General features: G+C 40.2%; 1 long non-coding RNA gene across 1 annotated transcript; it reads right to left on the minus strand.

The window, feature by feature from the left end:
* Nucleotides 1-1,200: 1,200 nt before the first annotated feature.
* LOC127389684 (uncharacterized) lies at nt 1,201-5,674 on the minus strand. Its single transcript, XR_007890696.1, has 3 exons — nt 5,465-5,674; nt 3,465-3,603; nt 1,201-2,847 (listed from the first exon to the last, which is right to left on the minus strand). It is a non-coding gene; the product is annotated as an uncharacterized LOC127389684 (long non-coding RNA).
* Between the last annotated feature and the right edge of the window lie 1,451 nt (nt 5,675-7,125).

The raw sequence follows: 7,125 nt of genomic DNA on the forward strand, positions 1-7,125 counted from the left end.
AGAACACAGTTACAGAAGTTCTCTGCTCCCCAGGTGAGAGGCAAAGCACCAAAGCACAACGCTTTGCAGATGGCATCCTCAAAAAGGCATTCCTTAGTATTACTGGTGTTGGAAGGAGTGACTCCAGAGTTTTCCCAGCAGTTTCTTCCCAGCTCTCATTTACTGAGATTACCCTCAGCTGCCTGAGGTTAATCCTGATGACCCGACCATCAGTGGTTAAGTGTTTCAGGTGCAGTGCCTGCCCACACGGCTGACCTGCAACTCTGAGACTGAAGAGCCTGACAGCAAGAGTCTGATGAGGGAAGTTTCATTTTCTGTGAAAGTTTATTTCCATTTAAACAGCAGGAGTGCACACCTTCCAGATAGCTCTTCCCTTGCCAGCACCGTGTGTGTCTGACAGGATTGCCTCACCTCTTTCTGCTACCCCTTTTCAAAGCAATGGTGGGATACCTACTGAACACTCCCAAATCCTCTGATCACTTTCAGGTTGGTAATGGAGCTAGAGGCCAACAGCTCCAGAGTGTGTTAAATGATGGGACTACTGGAGGCTAAGAAGTGACAGAAAAAAAGGAATTAATTGACAACATTCACTCATACAATAAGATTTGACTTTCTGGGGCCAAAGTAGATTAGACTGATAGTCTAGGATCTAACCAGACGTGCCAACACCACTTCTGTATGTTTCTGAAGATAACAGGAGGAACCATTTTCACTTCTGATAGAAATGAAAAATAACTGGATGATAGAAGGATGCTTTTCCTGAACATGCCCATTACAAGAGCAGCAAGACAAATAAAAGCAATGGCATTCTCCCATGCTTCATCCTCTGGTGATGCTAGAACACGCTGCTTCTTCAAGCTGGCTGTGCAGATGTTGCTAGGATGAACATTCAGCTCCTTTGTGCTTTAATCAGCAACTAAATTCTTAACACTGGTAGATACCAGCATTGTTCTGGGCTGTCTTCAGTCAAGGAAGACATTGTGCTGCAGGTTTGCAAGCAGTCCCCATTCAGAACATCTTTGGATTCTTTTTAATGAATTTTGGTGCCTGTGATTTCAATGCAGAGACCATGAAAAACTGATTTAACAGTTGGCAAATCTGCCCTCAGTATGTGATAAGCCCAGACTTAAATGCCCAAGGGTTTCTTGCAGCTGTAGAGGCAACACCAGTGAAGCTTACCCTCTTGGGATATTTGTGACATTGGGGGAGAAACAAAAAAAGGCAATTGTGGCTGAAGATTAGAGAATGCCAGCTAGGATGGCAGCTAAGTTAGAGAGACAGGAAAACCTGCTAGCTTTGGAGCCACCCTTCCTTTATTCCCCAGCAGGAAGCTGTACCTATTCACAAAGTTTTTGCAAGGAACAGAAAGCAAAATGAAGGGAGATGAAAAGATTTCTGGCTTTGCTACTAATGTTCTTGGATAGGAAAGGCAACACAGTCTGGGCAGCAATGAAGTTGTGCAGAGCATGGGAATGCCAGAATGCAGTTAAGGTATGGAGCTGCTGCAAGGAAAGCACTCTGATTTACAGAAAATAAATGCCAATATTTTCACCTTTCTAAAAACCTTAAGATTCTGATCTTGTCTTATAGTGTTGCATATTACCTAGTAGTAAGGAAAAGAATAATTTAAGGTAAGTGTTAAAATAATGTGCTTAAGACTTTTTGGGAATGGGAAATATATCCAGGACTTCTAATTTGTTAGTTAGTGGCACAGTGGCCAATTTTCCATAGCTGCATTTATTTTCATCCTTTACAGAACAAGTTACAAAGAAGGCCACTGCATTTTTGAAGGCAAACCAGTTCAGCTGTTAGGGTCAATAAGACAACAAAGGAAGACAAAGTGAAAAGAAATAAGTGACAACAGAATGGACTCAAAAGGTGGCTACATGGGCAGTCCTTCAGTATTTGATAGACCTTGGCATAGTGGGAAGCCCAGTGCCTTGTTGCCTTTGTGCAGTGCTGCCAGGGTCAGGGAGACCAAGTGGCTCTGCCTGAGAACTGAGCCTTCCCTTTCACCTCATTCTGCACATAAGTGGTGTAACAAGAATGCAGATTCTTACTGCACAGTGCAAAACTGGATGCAATTTGTTGTTTTCTCTCTTTTGATTATTGGCTCTTTAAGGGGAAAAAACAAAGCAATGGCAGTTAAGGCACAACAGGCTCTACTTCTTGTGATGCCCTGAAGAATCTTCATCATTACAGCCAAGAGAAATTCATGGTCCTACCAGCAGCATTAGATTTGGAACCACAGCTCACCAGCATGAGGAGGGAGATCATGACAAAGTGCAGCAAACATCACAAATAACTGAGTGAGCCAAATGGACAATGAGAAGCAAGAACTACTTGGCAGAATCTGTCTTTGACAACCCTTGCTCAGAAATATGAAAAAATGCAGCCCCTTACCCCTCTTTTCCTTTGATACAGATTTAAACCATCCTGGGAAGCAAACAAGGAAGAATTTGTCATTTCCTTATGTGTTTCTTCTGAGGAAGGGAAGCTTTGTGTGATAGGAGCTTCTTGTCATTTAGGCACAGGACATATGGTTAATTACAACTCAAGCAACACTTGGAAGCAGCTCTGTAAACTGTAAAATCAGGTATTCACAAAAAGTTGTCATCAGTTACATAGCAAACAAATCAGATGCTAATACCATGTTTTGTTTCATAATCACCTTCTCTACCTTTTTTTTTTTTTTGCAATAACTTTTTGTGCTTTTTCATAGCTATGGCCATTTCCTGTGTGTCCCAGCCCACAAGGTCTTACTGATCTCTCAGCATTTGGATTGTCCATCAATCATGCAGCATTCCAAGACATTCCAGGTCCAGGAAGCACTGGTACTTAGTATTGCTGTAAAGAGATAAGAATTAAATTAGTAGCATGACACACAGTCCCCAGGATGCTGGCTATTAAAATAATTGGTATCTACTCAAACTACATTTATATATTTATTAGTATCTGAATATATGTGCTTTTAATGAATGTCTACTCAGCATCAGCTTTGGGAGACTAGTTTCAGGCAAATAACTGAATGTATTAAGATTTTGTGCACATATATGGAAGCAGGTTTTGAAATATCTAAAAACCTTTCAGCAAGGCCAGCTGGACAGCAGCAACAGCAGGACACTTTGTTGCTATTGAGGTGTTTGTAAAAAAAAACCTAACAAAAAACAGAAGGGAGTCTCTGTGGCCTAAACAGGAGGGCCAAAGAAGTCACAGGGCTATTGTGGAAGTCAAACCATGATGAAAACATTGCAAAATGTATCCAGTCTAGAATGGAAATGGCAGGTATGCAATATTCCTGAGGAAAACACTCCTCTAGTGAAACGGTGGGTTTAGGCTTCTTATTTGTTCACACCTTTACTGAGTGACATAACTACTACCAATATGAATTGTGGTAATTTGTTCCCAGTGCCAAGAAAGAAGAACATACAATATATATACATTGGTATGTCATTAATGCATACCTGACACTGTCTCTGCTCTGCATAACCTGCACAAGGCAAACTGTTGCTCCGAGAGCCAAACCTCTCCTACTGAGTTCCCTGCTTAGGAAAATGAGCTGTTGCTGCATCTGGTCTCCTTGAGGGCTGAGGAGGCATGGGACTGTGCAAAAGGAAAAAAAGAGGCTATAAAAAATATGCATGCTAATATACTGCAAATTACATGAAATGCTTAAGCTGAAGTCTAAAAATAATAAAGCTCACTACTGCATGGGTAGCACTGAGGCAGTAACAGTAAGACATCTGAATCTTCTAAGTTCATTTTACTGTCAAACCGCCACCCTTTAAACACAGATTAAAGTGAATTAAAAGAAGCAACATCTCTGAGCTTTTTTTTGTACACTGCTACACTAAACAGTGCCATATCTAATATCTGATTTTCTATATGACTGTGATTCTTTGAAAATGTTTTTAAATCCATGATAGGTATAACTTCAACATTGTCAATGTTCATCTTTTAAAAACTCAGACTTTCTTGATGAACCAGAATACCAGAAAGCTCCAGTCTGTCTCTGCAGTTGAACCCTGCTTAAGAGGAAAATGTTCTGCTGTTGTTTTGTTGCCTAATGGTAGATGAGCTCTCTGCAAAAGAGGGGTAGGAGCTGGGACATTGATGGTGCTAGTTAGGGGGATTCAAGTGGGGAAGCAGAACTAAGGAAACTGTATTTTTATACAGCAATGGAAAGGAATACTTTTGTAATTATTAGAGGAAAACCATACAAGCCTTTGGATAAATCAGTATTTTAGGATTTCACTTCAGAAACAAGAGAAATACATACTGCCTTTTTCCTTTTGGTGATACTTTAGGAAAACAGACTAAGTCTTGCTTGCAAGCTGGTAAATGTAATTTTGTGGGCTAGTTCATGTTTAGTAGCCATGTAAAAAATAGTCCCAGAATTCCTGAAGCTATGCTGTTGGAATTATGCAAGGTAGAGGAGAATTTTAAAAAAAAAAAAATTCAGAAAAATAACCTCTTTCTTTCAAAGACTCAAGCCACAAATCAGTAGAGAAATTCAGAATTAGTTAAAAATTAAACAGCACCATCTCCTGGTGAAGGAAGGCTGATGCCTCATTTTTTTCCCCCACTGCATTTCCAAGATCCATCATTTCCTGTTAAATATATTTGTAAGGTATTAGTATCAGAGTAGATTATTTTCTTTCTCTGCTTGGGTAGCCTACTGTGTCTTCTCAGACATTATACACTCTTTATAGATGTAAAATAATCACTTAAAGTCCCAAATGAGGAAACAATCCCCCACAAACACATTCCTGTTCAGATTTCTTTGTATTTTATTTCTGGTTGAGAAGAAATCCTGTAATCACAGGCATCTACTATCAAGCTGTGTTGGTTAACTGCTCTCTTTTGCAAGTGTTTCCTTTCTGAGAAAACAACAGAAAATACTCCTCTGGTAAGGATTAATGGTAATAACAACTGAACCTTAGCACACCCCTAAGGTGTCATCTTCCCCTTTTTTAAAATTTAAAGTCTTTTAAAAACTCCCAACATTCACTGTGCAACAAGACCCTGAAGCTGCAATGACCTCTGTGGGAATGCCTGACCATCCTGAAGAACTTTTTAAGAATAAATGGGGATATACCCAAAATTTGTCAAAGATGAACTGCACATAAGTTTCAGTTAGCACAGAAACTGCTTTTCAGGTTGGTGATCTCCAAATTTCTCCATAACTGGTGAAATCCCTACATGGATTTCATCTGACAGGAGCTGGCTGCTTGTGAAAACATGCCAAATGCAGTTCCACTAACAGCAAAAGGTAAACTTCAGCATTTACTTTTCAAAGGATAAAAGGTGATCTGTAAAAAGCAATGCCTAGAAATTTCTTCCAAGAACACTGCTGTGGCTGAAAGCCCAACAACTCAGAGCACAGAGTCTGACTGACTCTCAGCCCAGCCAGAAGACTGCTTTGCAAGAGAGCCAACAAATTAACAGAGAAATTAACACATACCTCATCATACAAATGGTGTGACCTTCCTCAGAGCTGAGGAGGAGTGTGAGGCACCAGTTCATAGAGCTGTCCCCTCTGGTTCCAGCTCACGGCTGCTGAGTGCTGCTCCTTCAGGTGTCCCACACACACCTTTCCCTAAGGCTTTTGAATGTGATTGAGACAGAGATGCAGAAATGTGATCTGCAGTTTTTACTTGGGTGAGTTGTTCAAATGAAGGGGATTGCAACCCCCAGACGACTGGCTTTGTGTCACATGCTGGTCTGTTACTGAACACAACAGGCCTGGACAAGGCCTCAGGGGCCATAAGCAGGTTCTTCTCCTTCTAGTGCCTACTCAGGTAACAACAAATAAACCCAATGACATTAAAGCTGTGTATGCTGTCAGCTCTAGACTTCCCAGCAAACCCATTTCCTTCTCTTACTGTCTTAGTTTTGAAACACAGCAAGATTTAGTGGAAAGCTACACACTCTTTAACTACAGTCCAGACAGACCACGCTGAGACTCATTTCATTTCCTCAAGCAGAAAGCTACAACTAAAGCAAAGTTACTGACCAAAATGAATGGTGGAAGCTGGTCAACTGCTCAGTAGCTTTAATCTGAACTTCAGATCTGCTGCAAGATGCCTTTGGAGAAAATCTTTCTACTACTGCTGTGCTGCAGAGGTTCCATGGGAGGTGCAAACAGAAGGCAAGCTACACATTCCTCAAATACTGGTATTAGGACTGCTACAAATAAAGCACAAAAAAGTTACCAACACTTAAAAACCAAGACAGGCTCAGTTTAGACCTATTATCTGATCACAGCAAGGCAAACACATGGAATTTCTTTCTGTTGTTTCACTAAAAGCATCTCCTACAGCTCATAAATGAAAGGGCAAAAAACTACTTGCACCTTGAGGAAAAGGGTGTTTGCTGCCCTGCAGTAACCTCAGCCCTCCCAAACACACCTCCCTTTCACCACTTCTGAGGCAGGGAGGAAACTTTCATGGCCCTCTTTCACTTCTCCTCCTCCAACTTCTTACCATGTACTGATAGACTCATTTTTTCCAACACAAAATACATCTGGCCACTAGACCTAAAAAGATAAAGAAGTTTCTTCCAATAAAAAAAAAAGACTGTAACAACATTTTCCAACTTTTTAGATTTCCTTCTCCTTAGCACTGCAGTTTGGTTTGTACACTGGTCTGCATGAAGACTGCCCCACTACTGTGCTAAAATAACTTCTAGAATGGTTTTGATTAGTCTTTCTTGACTGTAGCTTGTACTATCAGCACATACTTGAGCTTTGCATCTTAGAATCTAACATAAAATCTACACACAATCTAGTGTAGTCTTTGTAGAACCCCACTTTCTTCTTAGGTTTAAAATCCATTTTCTGTTTTTTTAATGTGATTCAGAAATACTCCAGACTTTCACTGTAGGATACCTATACTGATGCATTAAAAAAATGTTTACACTATTTCCTAATTTATTCAAGAACCTTAACAAAAATCTGCCATTAAAATAGCCATGTTAATTATTCACACCATTTTTCTTTTAAGTAGTTACTCTGTAGTTTACACCATGTATTACATTAATTATGACCCTTGGATTAGCAAATAACTTTACCTAGATTATCATGGAGCCACACTGAGGAATACACTTTTGCTATCTGCCTTGTTC

Source organism: Apus apus, chromosome 12 (genome assembly GCF_020740795.1).
Source record: "Apus apus isolate bApuApu2 chromosome 12, bApuApu2.pri.cur, whole genome shotgun sequence".
NCBI classification, from domain to species: domain Eukaryota; kingdom Metazoa; phylum Chordata; class Aves; order Apodiformes; family Apodidae; genus Apus; species Apus apus.